The 16,988-nt window shown below is 43.7% G+C and overlaps 1 long non-coding RNA gene across 1 annotated transcript; it reads left to right on the forward strand.

Moving 5' to 3' along the window:
- Window positions 1–14,521: 14,521 nt before the first annotated feature.
- On the forward strand, window positions 14,522–16,241 carry LOC144274323 (uncharacterized). The gene is made up of 3 exons (XR_013347859.1): window positions 14,522–14,615; window positions 14,737–14,842; window positions 16,136–16,241. It is a non-coding gene; the product is annotated as an uncharacterized LOC144274323 (long non-coding RNA).
- The last annotated feature ends 747 nt before the right edge of the window (window positions 16,242–16,988 follow it).

Here is a 16,988-nt window from a genome sequence, read left to right on the forward strand (position 1 = left end):
GGTGTGACCTACTGGGATGGGTGGTGGTGGTGTTATCTCTGTTTCGCCTTGCGCCTACACGGGGTGGAGAAGGGTTGAACCTCTACTGCCACCCTGGTGGACGAGAGCGTAGTTACGCAGCGAAGCTCACCCCAAATGGGGAAACTTAGCTCACCCCACAGGGGTCAAGTGAGACTTTTGGTGAGGTTCTCTGAGACCTTAAGATGAAGTTGCCGTGTCAGTACAAGTGGTTATGATCTTTATCAGCCCTTCAGCTCCAGAGATGTGGGATTAAACACTGACTTGAGTTACTGACAAAAGAGAAAGCCTCCTTTCCATTTGTCTCCTTTACCTGACTGCCATGCTGTCTGGTCTGACGGATAATCTGTGCAAATACAAAAATACTATCAAACACATGGCACACCCTTACATTGATATGCATTCCTATTATTAATTTCTGTATTACATTAGCCCTGATGACCCCCGGAACTGAGATCAGTGACCCATAGTGCTCAGCCCTATACAGACAGAGAGTAGAACATAGATCCCACCCAATAAGGGCAGCCTTACTGTCTAAATAGACAAGACAAGGATGGGAAGGGACACAGGGACAGAGCAGTGAAGCTTAGTGGATAACTGATTTTTCAGTTCAGGGGCCGAAACACCCTCTCCCCCCCTGCCCAATATTTTGGTTTGGTTGAATCTCACTTTTTTTTTCTTGAGGTTTTCATGTCATTTCATTTGGTTTCTGGGTGTTTTATTATCTTCCCGCCCACCCTGCTTTAATAGATGCAATGGCGTGGGCTTAAATCGCAGCAAAGGAGATCTTTGTCAAGACATTCGGAAAAAGTGTGAGGATAGTTAAACAGTGGAAGAAATTACCTTGGGAGGTTGTGGAATCTCCATCACTGGCGGTTTTTAAGAGCAGATTAGACAAATACTGTCAGGAATGGGCTAGATCATACTTACTCCTGCTTCAGTGCAGGGGACGGGACTAGATGACCTCTTGAGGTCCCTTCTAGTCCTATGATTCTATGATTTCTAAACAAAATGTCATTTTGAAACAGAGTCAAAATGTTCTCATAGACTTTAAAGTCAGCAGGGACCATCATGATCATCTAGTCTGACCTCCTGCACATTGCAGGCCACGGAACCTCACCCACCCACCCTTGAAATAGACCCCTAACCTCAGCTGACTTACTGAAGTCCTCAAATCATGGCTTAAAGACTTCAAGTTACAGAGACTTCACCGTTTACACTCGTTTAAACCCTCAAGTGACCTGTGCCCCATCCTGCAGAGGAAGGCAAAAAATAGTTGAAACAAACCATTAAGAACTTTTTAAAAAAAGTTTTCATCTGAAACTATTTGCCAAATTCAACGCGAATTCGTGGTTATTTTTGGTTCCCCCCAAAAATGTACTTTGGTGAATTTACTATTCGCTGAAAAGACTCCAACCAGCTCTATAGGGAAGTAAAGTAACTAGTCAAGGTTACACAGCCAATCAGTAGCAGAGGCAGGAACAGACCCGGTGTTTCCAGACCCACAGTTCAGTGCCCTATCTGGAACGCACTGCCACCCAAAGATGTTGGCACATTTTGCAGAGACCAAATCTGAAAGCTCGAGAGGCAGCCCCCTTCCAATATGTGAATGTCTTGTAAAAATTTCCTTTGAAACAACTGTGATGAGTCAGTTTGCTATGTTTGCAAGAAAAAAAAGAGCGCTAGCATGCATGAATTGCAACTGTTCTTTAAGGTGAGGGATCTGAATTTCCATTTCTTGAAGCCATTAGCGCTGATGTTGTTCCGAACGGATTAGCCAGCGCATGGCGAAAAAGCCACTCTGTCTGCCAGTATTTAAAGCTGTTTCTGCATAAGTCAGACTCTTTGCCAGTGAAGTAATATCGTGTCCTTTGTTTATTATATTGAAACTCGATAAAAGAAAATGTTGCGGGGGGGGTGGGAGGAATGGTTGCAGTGTGAAATGAGTGTTCACGTCTGGGTTCCAGGATGCAGCCATGAGTAACGTCTGCAGCATCACTGAGCGTCCTACTGCTAAACTAGGCATTGTGCTGCAAACATAACCCAGGAGTTGATCAGCGAGGATAGTCTGACTGGACCCAGATCTAGTGATAAATACTAAATTGACTACAGGGACCCAAGCCTTGTGAGAGCTAAATATCCACAGGAAAAAAGAATTAGCGTTTCTGCATCTTTTGTTACAAGCTGAACAATGGGCCCTCCCCCTTTTTTTTAAGCATCCGTGCCCCCCATTGTGTTAATTATTTTTGGCTCAAACCCAAAACTGTTACAATGCCGATGAACCCATCTTCCAGTAAGAATGGGCCTGATCCAGGTGAAAGACCCTTTTCAAAACCGACATGTCGAGGTTTGGCATGTTTTCAATGGGATGTGGTCAAATCTGGATGGAAAAGCAACATTGGCCAGGCACAAAATTACCTTAAACAGAAAGGCCAACAAAAGGGGCCTGGAAAAGTGGCTCAGAATAAAATAAGATTAAAATTGGGGTGGGAAGAAAACATTTCTTAGATCAGAAGTGTTTTGGGGGCAGGGGGCGTCTTTTTGGTCTGTGTTTGTGCAGCACCTAGCACAATGGGCCTTGCTCCTAGGCTTAAGCTCGGCCGCTGCACTGATTGGCCAGACAATGTAGAATTCAGCCGGTGCTGCTAGAATGCAGGATTTCATTGGCTAATATTAACAAACAAACATAGTGAAGCAAGCCTGGGGTAAGGAGCATGGTGCCTTCAGTCCACTTGCCAGAGATGGAACCCGAATTGAACCATAAGCTGCCAATTAGGCAGGATCACAGGGCCTTGAAACATACGAGGCTCCAATTAGCCTTCTGCACTGCTTATGCCACGGGCTAATCCAGCATCGACAATACTGCCAACCCCAAACATATCATACCTCAGAAAACATCTCAGGCCCCTAAAAATGATGAAAGTGGCTTAACCTGACCCCTCTGCCCCATGAAATTGTATTAAAAATACATTTGGGGTTCTTTATATTGGCCTTCTGTTCTTCCTCTTCAAATCATTATGAGTAAATCTGCATTTCCAATGTACTGTATTTTATTTATTTTCAAGCTTTACTCGACAACAGCGAGAGCTAGAAGCGTCCTCTCTTTTTTTTTTAATGAAAGCTGAGATTATCACATATTCAAATGATTCCTGGAGCTGGAGGTTTAAGAAAACCACCACATATCATATAGACTCAGAAGAGCTGACAACACTGCCCATGTTGCATAAGGACAATCACTCTTGTCTTTCTGGTAATGAACCTAGCTTGTGTTGCCCACCAGTCTCTTCTCTTCTATGTCGCCGGGTCTGATTCCATAAATCCTTTTCATAGCAGGGCATGGGTTGCAATTAATGAAATGGACGCCCCATTTATTTAATAAGGGTAAGAAGCCCCCTTCCCAAAGACTTTCCCCTGGCACCAAACAGCTGTCGATGGAGTTTGAGAGTGCTGAGTGTTTCAAGTGCTACATAGGAAGGGGCACTCCTATGGGTTAAAGGAGAAAACAATCTCCCCTTTTGTTGCTTGCCAGTGAAGTGAAGATGAAATGCTAGTCAGGGACCGTGAAGGAAATGCACTCTCTCTCTCTCTCCCAGCAAGTCAGCATGATCCAGGTCACTCCGATATATCAGGAGACTTATTAGCTTTTCCCGTGTTAATGGAAACCAGTCTCTCAAGCGGCTGAGCCTGGGGTAGAGAGGAGAGAATGGGGAGGGGTTGCCCACCGAGTACTAATGCCTGTCATATGCTTTTGCCACTAGGTTTTGGGGGGAGAAGCCCATGAACCAAGCCAAAATGCAGCAGTTAACACTGCAAGATGACCTTTGCAAAGTGCATTGCAATGTCAGATGGTTTAGGGGTTGTTGGGAGGGCAAGTAGGGGGCTGGGGTGGGGGGTAAAGAAAAGGTTATCTCACTGTTTTGTTTAGAAAGGAAAGACAAATCATATTTCCACCTGACTCTTTAAATTGATCAAACTGGGTGGTTTCCTCCTGTTATTACAATCCCCGCCAGGTCTACATAGAAACATTACTCGTATAATAATGTTGGTTAGGGGGTGATTTTGGATGACATTTTTATACCATTAAAATTCCTAATGTAGACACAATTCCACAGACATCAAAGTGCTTTTGCTGCTGTAGCTTATTTTGCTGGGGGAACCAGTGTAAGTAATACTGGCAAAAGCATTTTATGGTTGGAGTAAACCGTCTACACTAATACTAATAATCCCTGGCTCACATACAGTGCTTTCGATCCATAGATCTCCAAGCTCTTTACAAAGGAGGGCAGTATCATTATCCCTGTTTTACAGTTGGGGAAACTGAGGCACAGGACAGGGACGCGACTTGCCCAAGTTCACCCAGCAAGTGGCAGAGCCTGGAATAGAAGTCAAGTCTCCAGTCTGCTGCTCTGGCCACTAGGGAACAGGCCTATACTGAAGTTTTACCTGCAAACCTTTTCCAGTAGAGACAAGCCCTTAGTCCGCCGTGGTGAAACTTTCACCCCTGTTCAGTGGAATTTAACTGGCTTCAAGGTCGGTATTTGAGCTCTTCAAAGGGGCGACCTCGCCCCTAAACAGAATCTTGATTTAGTTCTTAAAGCCCCTCTCTCTAAGTCTACATTGCAGCCCAGCCTAATGCTGTGATTTTCCACCGCAGTGTGTGTGTGTATGTGTGTGCTGGCACCACTTCTCCCCTGCATCTGAGAATCCTGCCAAATCCCTGAGGGTAAAACTGCATCCTTATTGTCTGCCTTTCCAATGGCCTTGGGGAGGTGCACGCAGTTGCCCAAGCATGGCGAAATCAGGAGACTCATTCCAGAGCAGTTATTGCAGCCTCAGACACACCTCAAGTTACGTGGGGAAGGCACAGAGGTAATTAACGCTGTCATATTGATCGGCTATATTGCTGCATCTTCCCCTTTAAGCTATTCCTTTAAAACCCAAGTGCTCTGCTTTCCTTGGCTGGATTTCACTGTAGCTTTACTGTTTTTATGTTTTCTTTAAAGTAAATTTTGGGTTGGAGCAGATCGTCAGCGCAGGAGGCCTAGAAAGTGAAGCTGGCCTTCCTCAACAGAATGCAGGGTAACACACTGGCAGAGTGCATGTGGTCTCCCCATCTAGTAGCTGGTGCACTAAAGGATAACAGTCTACTACTGCTGATCACCAATGGAGCTTAGGTCTAAAAGAGCTGTGATGCAAAAGGTTCCAGATTCAAAACCCAGCTGCTGACCCATACACTAGCTTCCACTAGCTTCCCGCCTTGCTAGGTTCATCATCTCTGAGCATGAAGTCTGAGAGCAGTTTGGATTCATTCAGTCCGTGACTTCTCTAAAGAAACTGCTGTTCAGAGCACTGTTGTTCTGTGGGCATTTGTCTGCTAGGGACTGGATTGACACCACACTCAGATGACCAATGAGCCATCAGACAGGAATAACTGGCAATGACTGCAGATGGCCTCCCTTGACCTCAATATCTATGAGTGGCCCACTGTGACTGCAGCTTGATAGAGTCTAGCAGCTCCCAGTGACAGCCAGGAGCAGGAGCGCTGTGCTGCCCTATTTATGTTTAGTCTTCGTTCTGTTCTCACCCCCCCCAGGCTCCTCCCCTGCCTTTCATCAACACAGAACTTCATCATGCAGCCAACCTTCAAATCCAAGAGACTCTCCTAAAGCATCAAGCCCATCCCAGACATAATCCACCCTCAGAAACTCCACCCCCTCCTCACCCAGTTTAGGGACATGTGAGCTCGAGCAGGTTATGCCGATTTCAAGAACCATTACTGCATCTGTGTAAACTTGAAACGTCACCAACCCCGTTAGATCCACTGCTCTGGCTGAGCTGAATTAGTGGCAGACCAGAAGCTTGTGCGGTGGTGATGGCCATGGAGGGAAGGGAGTCAGAGGTACCTCTAAACCACCTTCCTGGGTCTGAGCTGCTGGGGCTGTCTTATGCTGCCTTAGGGCTGCTTTAATTTACACCAGCTGCCCAAAGGATTGTTCTGGCAGCCAGGGATGACTGAGGGCAGGGGGGTTATGACAAGCCCAGACACGGCCTCTAGTCATAGACATGCCATTACGCTAGGGGCAGGAGGCAGTTTGGGTAAGATTCTCCAGGTAAAGCAATGTTAGGTTTCTTTCCACTGCCGGAGCATTGCAAAGCAACTGGAACTGGGCTGGAGATTTGAGCGAATTAAGTATCTGTACGATTTGGTTTGGTTTGCAGCTTGGGATGCTGCTGGTAGCAGCGAGGACCATAGCTGGACATATGTGCCAGTTCTGTGGAAGAAAAGGAATTGAGACCCTGTAGAAAACTCAAAGGGAGTCGTTCCCCAACACCTTTGAGTGTGAAATGTGGATCTAGGTAATTTCCTAAGCTCTTTTTCTCAGGACTGTATATTACATCACGTAAAAGAGGCTATAAAGGCCTTTCACAGATTCAGAGTCTAACTTCACAGGCAATGGTTGCAATGCTGTGCCATTGATTTTGTCCGTGAGTTTTATATAAAAGCCTCTTTAGAGTTTGCTGGTTCATATCAAGGTTGAGTGTCTCAACATTTGACTTAGCAGGACCATCTTTTGTCTTTTAGTTCTTTTCAAACTCCATGTGCCAGTTAGTCGTTCGCAACCCTAAAACTCCAGGCCCATGACATGAGCTCAGCGCAAGCAACCCTACAATAACAAGTGCATTTGGTTACTATACCAGCCACTAGTGTGTACCTGGTCTATACCTTCCCTCAACTTCCAAGGGAGAAATTTCCTCACTTTCTAGTATGAGATCTGCAGCTCCAGCAGGCAGATAGCAAAGAGAGTCTCTCCCTGGGATGTGCCCTGCAGTGCAGGGCAGAGAGAGCTTGAGTTATGTCCTAGAGCTATCAGTCACATCTTTCATGTTTACGTCTTTTGGCCCGATTCTCTGCTGGGTGAGTAAATCTGCAGCTGCAGAGGCTGAGCTCAGTTACAGAACTGAAGGATTTACTTCTAGGTATTGAAAGGTTTATAGCTGAAAAACGTCAAGTTGCACAGATCCTTCAGTTGGAGAAAAATCCCTCTCCTCCTCCTCTCTCGCTCACTCACACAAACTCTCCTCTGTGAGGAGATGAGTTAAGGGGAACCTTGTGATGCACGTGGAATTCTGCAATTTCAACCGCAGAAATGAATTCCATCTTAAACTCATTTAAAAACAGTAATTCAGGGACCTAGTTAGTATGCTGGTGTGTGAGTCTGTGTGTGTGTGGGGAAATGTTACAGAATAAATATCTGGTCCAATGCCCTCCATCCCACAAAGACACCCCCGGGTGCTATTTGAAGATGAGTAGAGAGGAGAATTCCTCCATGTTTTTATTTCCAAATGTCTCTGCTTCCTCTGCTCCATTAACTCTGGAACTGGCCCTAACATCTTCACTACAAATGCATGGAGGGAAATTATAACAAGCATTTGTTTTCCTCAGCAACTAAGCACTCTGAAGCTCTTATTTTGCTAGAAGGGGATATTTTTGTTCATTTCTCAGTATGCCCTAAGCCACAGGTAAGGATGAGGTCTTTCAGGACTTCAGTGACAGCCCGTGCTCTCACGCAAGCTGTCTTTACTTAAGTGCTTGGTGCTTCACAGACGACTCCTTGCCCCTGGAGGATAGAAAGGCTTTTACCTTCATTGGGCCCAAGACCGTTCCAACAGCTGTAACTGTTTCATTTTTAATTTACTCAATACATACTTGTCTCTGCTTAATCCATCAAGACAACTTTGAGTTTTTCCGGCCCATAAATTCAGAGCAAGTGTGTGTGTGTGGGGATGAGGGGTCACAGGAAGGATGTAGGCCAAAGGACTTTGAAAAACTGTATCTAAATTGTAGCCAAATGAATAGGGATCTTTCCTAGCCTACTGGGAACACCAGCAAAATTGACCCAGGGCTTGCCATAGTGCAGTGCAATAACCTTCTTGATCACAGCTGCTCTCTTATGGGATAATCTGCCTAACAGGGCTCCTTGTGTAGCCAGGATTTCTTACATTGTACTCAGCCGATGACCTCTGAGTGTTCTTGTTTTTAAAAGTTCATGCAGCTGAGAATATGCCCTCCAAATTCATGATCTATTTTCCTATGCATGTAGATCCCCCATTTCTGCTTTTGTCCTTCTCCCATCACTGAAACATTCACTTCCTCTCTCTTTCCCCTATCCCCAATTCCTGCCTCTTTCCAGTGCCCCGTCCCTGCAATTCCCCCCTTCACTCACCGTCCCTTAAACTCATCACAGCCTCCTGCTCTTCTCCCCTCACTCTGTAAAAAAAAAAAAAAATTGATTTGCACCTTTGCTGTTTTTACATCTTTGCTTCGTGAGGATGTCTCCGCATGCAGTGTCTCCTTTCACACAGCCCATGCACCCCCATGGCCCAAGGCATTCCTTCCCCATTCCTTAGCTCACCATAACGTGCTTGTGAGCACTCAGGATGAAGAAACCAATACAGGTGGGAAAAACGTTGCATTATATTATGAGGGTAACGTCCCTATATCTTCATTTTTTAAACAACTGAATGACATTGCTGGGATGCACTTTACCTTGCGTTTCCTGCTATTTCCTTTCTTTAACTGGGGAGTAAGAAGAAACCTCCCTGCATCCCCCTTGCATAAATAAGCTGAAATACTTTCTTCTTCATGGTTTTTCAAGGTGTAACAACACCGTCTCCTCTGGGTACCACTTTCACTCCATCGCTGATTGTCAAAGGTACTGTGCCTCTTTGAACAAGGTTTACAGCTTTCTCTGGTGGGTGGTATGACTGTTCTAAATCAATCAGCTGACATTAGCCTAATGTCTAATTAGCCATGGGTGGGCATGTTCTTTGATTATAGGAAGGACCCCAGGCAATGGCTGCTGTTTTTAAGGTCCATTTCTACATCTATCAATCATCGTTTGACAAGCTGAGCGGGAAGGAGGAAAAATAATCTGACAGGGAAAAAATTGATGTTAAAGTATTAATCTCTCTCTCTTGCTTTCATAGGCCATACTGTAGTTGTCACTGAAATAAGGATTGTTATTCTGCTCTTCACACTGGTATAGGAGCAATCTTCTGTAAATGTGGGTAGAGAGATGGGTTTTCTTTTTAAGCAGAGGGTGAGGAGGATTAGCAATGAAATAACACTTGCTATATATAAATACCCTGTTTTAAATAGGTGGCAAACTATGTAATTTTATTGATTGATTTACAAAGGAAGATTTATTATTTGTTTTTATTAAAAACTTCTTGAAACATTGTGTGTTTGATTCTGTTGCTGTTCCTACAACTCACTTCACTGCAGGACAGATGGGAAGAGGTTTTGGAGAGACATGCCAGAGGCATCCTTGAAATAATAGTACTGTAATGCTAAAAATAATAAAAACTCTCTGAGATGTGCTGGTTCTGATTGTTCTACACCTGGCTGTTCCCGTCATTCTCTGAGACCACATTTTTAAATCGCAGCGTGATGATTATCCAGGAATTAGAGATTAACATGGTGGCTTAATGGCCTGTCAGAGCCTTAAAAAAATAGACAGATTAAAATCATTTTAAATTTTAAAATAATTCATTTTCTTTCCCAGTTCTCATCAATGTGAAAACAGGCAATTTTAAAACCCCTTTTTTTCCCAGTGCAAACCCTACTGGAAAAGTTCTAAAGAATGTAATAGAAAATGATAGGGTTTTCTGATCCGTCCTACAGAATTTAGCAGAAAACTATAGCCCTGGAATAGAATTCTGTAACATGGTATGGGAAAGCTGCATTCTCTACTGATTCTGATTTCTGTTAGTCTTTAAGGTGCCACCGGGCTCCTTGTTGATTTGTAAAGTATTTTCTATAAGACCCCATTAAATTTCAAAGGTCAGGAGCCTGATAGTCACATTTCATTTGCCTGTGTATTGGGAATCTAAAAATAATATCAATAAAGTTGACTGGAAAACATGTTTCTTCGCTGCACCCACTTTCAGCCCCTAGACAATTTCCATTACATTTGTAATTTTTTGTTGTCCAAATTTTCCACCGATAATTTCAATTTTTTGTCAAAACAAACAAAAATCTAGATGCCAAAAAATGTCCATTTGAGAATGGTCAAAAAGTGATTTTTGGCTCAAAATGTTTCCAATGAAAAAACAAACCTTTTCCCATTTTTTATCTAGATGAATAGAAATTGCTTGTTGGAGGAGTTCAGCAGCAATCAGACCATGCAGTTAGCCAGCCTTGCCCTCATCCTATGACCTTTGGAAGACAAAGGAAGCCATGAGCGTGAATTTAGGAGTCTCCTCAGAGCTTGTCTACACTACAGGTTATGTCACTCAAGGGTGTGAGCCATGTAAGTTACACTGACCTAAGCGCTGGTGCGGACAGCGATATGTTGGCGGGAGAGCTTCTCCTGCTGACATCACTGTCGCCTCTTGAGGGGGGTGGTTTTATTATGCTGATGGGAGAATTCTCTACTGTCGGCAGAAGGCATCTTCACCAGATGCTCTATGTCAGGCTGCATTTGGGCTTAGGTTGCATTATTATTATTATGTTTGTACAATTTCAGTTTGCCGACGGGTGCAGTGTGTGCTACAAAGGAATCTGTGTGCTGAGGAGACTAGAAAATGAAAAGACGTTAGTTGTTTCCATGCAGGGCTGTTTCAGAAACACCGGACTGAAACAAATGATGGAACTGGAAGAGAGTGCTCAGGCTCAGGTGCGTGCACATGCAAATTGCTTAGCATCTTGTAGAGTCTTAACATATCCATGGTTCTCATAAGCCAGTCAGTACCCAATCCTCAGTAACCCCATTCTCCCCAGCCACTATGGAAAAGCCCTACAGACAATAGGGTACTGAAGAAATGTAATATAACCTATAGAGTTACTCTGAAGACTTATAGCATTTGATGGAGACATATTTCCTATCTGTAGGATTTCTGATGCATCCTACAGATTTTTATAGTCAGGAAATAATTATTAATTTCTATAGGATAGTATAAGAAACCAATAGAAGTCAGTGGAACTATAGCTGTTTAGAAGACATGGCCCTCTAGAGCTGGGTTGTTCTTGGGTTAGGGTTTGGAGTTTTTTGGGGGTGGGTTGGTTTCTGATCTTTTTTATTTTAGCATGATCCTGGATGCTGCGTTATTAGAGCCTGGGTTATGCTCAACAGTGTGTTGTGCAAAGGATCCTGGGCATAATTATTGATCTGAAGACACTTTACTTGGAAGTTAGAAATCTTAGCTGCCTTTGATCTCCAGTCTGTTTCCTTGTACAAAAAATGTAATGGATCTGTTGTTCCGAGGGATACAAGATACAAGGAGTTTTTGCTTTGTTATGTTTTTTAAAGTCAGCTCCCGAGCCCTATTGTTCGTAGGCCCATTAAAATGGTCACACGTTTAGAGAGACCTGGTTAGTGCTATTTAGTGACCCTGTTGCACTGTTGTTCTGAAAAGGGGGATAGTGTTGCTAAACTTGCTATTGAACCATGCAACTGGGCTGCCCCTCAGAGGGACAGCGGGGAGGGCTCTCCTGCGCTCTTTCATGGGAGTTTTTGTGTGTGTGTATCTGTGTTGAATGTGAGCGGCTAGGCTTCTATTCTGCTCTTGCTGAAACAGAATAAGGTGGCGCACAATGGGACAGGCAGAAGAGAAGGGAGTGGAGGAGGGGGGTGACCCATACAACAGGTGCACCAAAGATGGCTGCCACTTTCCCACACGTATCACTCAGCCTCCAGTGGTCTCAGAAGGGCCAGGAACTAAATAGCCTTTGGGATCGAGTGTCTGCAGGTTAGATGTGGGAGAGAAAAAGAGCAGCAAGGGAGGAGAAGAGGAGGGGGGGTTGGTTCTACCGCTGCAGCCTGGTTATTACCATCTCTAAAGTCGCAGCTTGCAACATTATCTGTGTTCTTTTGCTCTAATAGTCACATACTGCTGAGGTCCTGTGATCGTATCTTGCGGGATGGACACAGAGACAGTTGCCATTGTGCTTTGTCTCCTCTAGTGGCAGATCAGCCACATCCTCTTCTTCATGTAGGACTGGAAATTGCCTTGCGACTCAGGTAATACACAGCATGATGTGCTTTCCATTGGCTTCTTGCCAGGCAATGGGGCATATGCCTCCTGCCCCACACTGATAGACTTTTAACCAGAACCTCAGGGAGCGGTGTGCACCTCCCACCCTTTCCTTGGAGAAAGGTCCTGTAGAAATGAAGGGATGGTGAAATTAAACGGCAATTAAATAGAGTTCTGCTGAAATGATTCTACAGTTCTTTCGACTATAACAGAGAATCAGATCCTCCTTTTATGTTTATTGAACCTTTCCGAAGAATCTATACATGGGATCAAATTTTCCACTCAATGTTCTGGCTAGGTTAAAGCTTACATAGGAAGGTACTCATTGTCTCTTAAGTCCTATAGGAGTTTTCCGTAACATTTAGGGCCAAGAGTTTCAAAGGTGACTTTGGGTTCCCAGCTCGAGACGTCTTACAGGGGCTCATTCAGTGCTGCAAGTTCCCTCCTCCCCAAATTTGAGACATCTGAAATCGCAAGTCACATTTGAAACCCTTCATTTAAGTTGAAAGCGAGCCTGAATGAGTGCTGTGCATGTGAACTACTGTAAGAGGTGACGGGCATGATAGGGTTATGAAAGAAATGTCACAGAAGTTCTTTGGGAAAAGAGGCTTATTAAAATATTTTCATAAGAGGCATGTTATGGTTTAAGGCAGAGAAAATAGCACTATATTTTCAGAGGTGCTGTGATGTAGGAAAATGACTGAGCCTATCCCAAAAGCCCAAGACTGTGATTAGGAAACATTAGGGTATCAGTAATGGGACTATCTACCTGTCAGATGTAATTTCAGCCAGGACAGGGTTTCCTTCTCATTCATTATGAAGACTAATGTTTCAGATCAACTCTCATGAGGACTGTCTTTCTGTCTCTTTACACAATTGTTTTGTCTTGCAGCATGTTTGCTGGGAGGAATGTCACCTAATGGTTAGTGTCTGGGACTGAGTCAGGACTCCTGTGTTCTGTGCGTGGTCCTACCATTGGCTTGTGGGTAACAACCATCAGCTGGCAAAGTTAATCAACAGTCGAGCAGCAAAATCTCTGTCCCAGAGAGCATGTTTCTTCTAAGTACTTATTGTCAGGAGACTGTGTTCTCTGTTTAAAACCTTGCTGTTAAAAGCTATTTACCAGTGAGCTAAAGGCCCCACTCAGAGTACAGCAAAAGCCAATCCTCTGAAATCCAGTGGAGGATGCCTGTATAACAGTGCTCTACAGGGGCCATCTCTGAACTATTAGCATGAGACCACAGCATAGCCAGTGGATCCACAACTATGTGGATCAAATAGCTAAAAGCTCTGGGGGTGGGGAAGGGGAAGCGCATGGACACTACTGCATCCCTGACGCTGCATTACTGCTCCTGGATGTACTCAGCTGTTGATTCATAACTTGGAGGAGGATTGCAAACTACAAGTCCTGGGGGAACCCCTGCACCAAGCCTGTTGATTCAGGCTTCATGCTGGGAGGCAGGAATTTTGTCCCTTGTTCTGTTATCACCAGACTTGCTGAATGCTTGTCTGAACCAAAACTTCAGCTCTTCTGAAGTGTGCTTCTCATTAGAGTAGGGCCCAATATTTCAAACTTGGAGCCCAAAATGTAGGCTTCCAAGTCAATATTTAGGCTCCTAAATAAGAAGCCTGATGTTCCAAAAATGACAGTCAGCCATTTAACTTCAGAAGGAAATGCTGGCTGCTCAGCACTTTTGGAAATACGGCTACTTATTTAAGACCCTGGATGTCCAAATCTCAGTAGAATTTAACAGGAATTGGATGCTGAAATCCCTTAGTTGGCTTTGAAATCCTATTCTAAATATGGATCTAGGAGCTTAGTTTTAGGTGCCTAGCTTTGAAAATCATGCCCAAGAAGCATAGTCACCATGGTAATTAGATATTTCATAAATAACTATATAGACAGAACGAATATGCATGTTTGTAAAGAGCCTTAGCACAATGGAGCCCTGACCTTTGACTGGGAGTTCTAGGTGCTCTTGTAATACAATGCAGAATTTTCATTACTTGTTAAAAATGGAGACACACATTTGGCCACTTGTTAGCTAGCTGATGAGCAGAGAGCATTTCTCTCGACATGCTAATTGTATAGCATAGCAAATCAAAATCACCTTATGGCTTTAAATGTGCCATGTATTTGAGTTACTCACACAGTCCATTATGTCCTGCTCGTGGCTTTAGGTCTCCTCCCACAGCTCATGTTTGCTCATTAATATTTTAAGAGTCATTTTTTTTCTATGTCTGAAATGGAAAAGGGGGAGCGAGGAGTTTTCATTTATACAGACCTATTTTTGATTTTTTTTTTTTTTTTTGAAAAATGCTCCTGGTGCCCAGAAGTGTCAAATTCTAACACGCAGAGGGAATAATGTTGGTTTTTAGCTGGTAATAGTCTGTGTTTTTGTGGCTGACTATTGGGAAATTTTTAACATATTTCTTTAGCCTGTAGTTTCAGGAGATTAGATGACTTTTTAATGTTCCCATGCAGAAAGAACATAAAGAAAAGTATATCCCTTTCTTAGTAATGTTCGTGGGACTCATTCTAGTTGGCAAGCAAAAGTCTGGTGAGTGTGGATTTTTCATATACAAATTTATCTTTTGTGTATACATATCCTATTGGAAAGGTTTATAAAGAAGCGTATTCTTCTATGGATTTTTCTGAGCTGTTTTATATGCTTTGTCTAGGATTTTAAGCTGGATATTTTCATCAAACCAAGTAACACAACCAGTTTGAAAACCGACGACTTCTGAGTGGCTATAATGTCATTATAGCTGTGGCCTTCCAAAGAAGGTGTGGCCTTCATTATGAGATGTATTCTACTCTTATTTGGCGTTAACAGCAGCTTTGCTAATGACTTCAATGGGAGCAAGATCAGGTTCAATCCTGGAAAGTGCTCTCGAGTTGCAATGAAACCAATGGTAGTTGAAAGCAACACTTCACCTCCCAGAATCGTAGAATCATAGAATATCAGGGTTGGAAGGGACCTCAGAAGGTCATCTAGTCCAACCCCCTGCTCAAAGCAGGACCAATCCCCAATTTTTGCCCCAGATCCCAAATGGCCCCCTCAAGGATTGAACTCACAACTCTGGGTTTAGCAGGCCAATGCTCAAGCGTTCACCACCTTGCAATTTCAGGCCTTAAATGGCCAGCTGACACAAGATAACATCGTAGGTAGAGCTGGGTGAATAACTGATTTTTTGGTTCAATGGGTCAAATCACATGTGACATTTTTTGTGATTCTTGGTGGATTGAAAATGTCAATGCTGGGGCTGTTCCAGAACAGGGATTCGAACCTGGATCTCCCACGTGACTGCCCAGTTATAAAAGGGGCAGACATACAAGAGGAGACATACTACCGTCCCCTCCTTCTCCTCTTCTGGCCATTTTGTAACAGTGTCAAATTCGCAAACAGTTTTGGAGTCAACCAAAATGGCATTTTTCATTGAATAAACCATTTGCCACCCCAAAATCACCCAGCTCTGGTCAGATGTTCCAGGCACCAGGATACAGCTGCCCACAGCAATCAGATGCAACGATGTGCCAGTCAAAGAAAATCTTTGTTTCTTTCCCCACAAAGACATGTACTGTGGGCTTAAAGAAGTTAGGTTGATTTCCTGAGGGCTGCCTTCTCCAACTCCCCATGTCTTCAGGTGCTATGAGGCTGCAAGTATATTCAACAGAATACTGGATGCTTTCCCCCCCTCAGGCATATTGTATTGTGCAGCCACTCTGTTGCCCTGGGTGGAAGTGTGATGTGATCTACTACACTTAGAGATATACTTTACTCATTGGCAGTGAAGGGAATTTAAACTTCCAACTCCTCACTGCTGTATGTGGAGTCAGGGCACACCAGGTGACGAACATATCGTCTCAAACTGAGTCTTTAAGGCAGAGGTTTTTTTTTGGGGGGGGGATAGTGAAATGAGGAGAATTATCAACCTACCTTGTTGTTGTTTTATAGGTGGGATGGGTGCAATAGTCCATGAGATAATGTTTACATGAGCCTTCACCCCAGAATTTAAACCGAATTAAGACAAACTCAAACAATCAGCACTTCATAAATGTTTTGTCTCTTTAAAACAGAAACACATACACTGAAATGGCACAAGAAATGTTATTCTCCCTATATTTCCAGTATGGCTGAAACCAGGACTCCAAATCATCACTGGAATGTCTTGTGCCAAAACAGGGCTCTGGTAAGGTTGTCTAACAGAGAGGACCAGATTCTGCTCACACTTAATCCAGCATAAATCAGGTGTACCTTCAGTGCATCCATTGGTGTCTCTACAACAGTCTCTGCTGTGTGAGGACAATCAAGTCTTGGGTTTCTGGTTTGCTCCAGTCACAATGCCATGGCACTATGAGACTATTGAAGATCATGATGAGATCTATCTGGGGGGCAGATTATCCCATGTCTGTTGCTGCAGCATTCTGACATCTTCTTCTGAAATGTCTGGTGTTGGAGACAGGATGCTGGCCTAGATGGGCATTGGGTCTGACCCAATAGGGCCATTCCTATGTCCATGGTCTCAGTGCCTTTTAATGTCTCATACCAACCTGAGAAGTGCTGTATCAACTGGAGAGCCAGGCGATAAAAAAGTTGTGGGTCCACAGCACCTTATCGGATCTAGCCATTGGCTTCAAGTTGGCAGAATCATCATCCTATCAAAACTGAGACCACCTTGGAAACACTGGTATAGAGAGATCTCCAGAACTGACTTCTTCTTGAACCATCGTCCCAGAAGGTTTCCCGTTAAGATTTAAAACGTCATATTCTTCGTAGCTCTCACATTTTATGCTGTGACATCCTCTTCCAACATTTAATTACTTTTATTTGAAAATGGACATATTTCTCTGTACCAGTGTACATATGAAACAAGCTTCTCTGAGCAGTTTCCTTCTGGGAGTAAACTGTCATTTTTCACCACATTAAATT

Source organism: Eretmochelys imbricata, chromosome 14 (genome assembly GCF_965152235.1).
Source record: "Eretmochelys imbricata isolate rEreImb1 chromosome 14, rEreImb1.hap1, whole genome shotgun sequence".
Classification (NCBI taxonomy): Eukaryota; Metazoa; Chordata; order Testudines; family Cheloniidae; genus Eretmochelys; species Eretmochelys imbricata.